Source organism: Lipotes vexillifer, unplaced genomic scaffold (assembly GCF_000442215.2).
Source record: "Lipotes vexillifer unplaced genomic scaffold, Lipotes_vexillifer_v1.1 scaffold219, whole genome shotgun sequence".
In the NCBI taxonomy this organism is placed as follows: Eukaryota; Metazoa; Chordata; class Mammalia; order Artiodactyla; family Lipotidae; genus Lipotes; species Lipotes vexillifer.
In genome coordinates, this window is record NW_006769244.1 from 271665 (window position 1) to 272116 (window position 452).

Genomic DNA, 452 nt, shown 5'->3' on the forward strand with positions numbered 1-452 from the left:
AGGAATGCCTGTTTCTCCTTTCAAACAACCCTAAGTCCCCAAACTTGTCCAGCAGGACGCTTGAAAGATGCCCATTGAGAAACTAACCCGGGAGCTACTTTCAGAGCCTGAAAAGATGTCGCCAGCACTGGTCTCACCGCTCACTCGGCTCCCTCCCTGCCCCCGCGTCCTCTCCCCCGCCCCAGTCTCCGAGTTCTCCGCCGAGAAGCCGCGGGCTAGTCCAGGCGTGCCAGGTCCCAACCAACCCGAACGCCCCTCCCGCAGTCCCACTTCAAGGCGGACAGAGGCCTTAGACTCAGGATCTGCGGGGAGAAGGCGGCAGGAAGTCCGCGCCACGGACCGCGGGCGGCCCTCCACAAAGGAACCTCTGCGCCCAACAACAAGAGGATGAGAAAAGAGGCTGCGCAGGGGTTCTTTGGGAAGCCAGGCCTCGGCCGCCCACCTAACGCCCA

General features: G+C 62.4%; 1 protein-coding gene across 3 annotated transcripts in view; it reads right to left on the reverse strand.

Moving 5' to 3' along the window:
* Positions 1 to 452, reverse strand: part of SCOC (short coiled-coil protein) — an 8725-nt gene that overhangs the window by 7970 nt on the left and 303 nt on the right. The window lies entirely within an intron of this gene.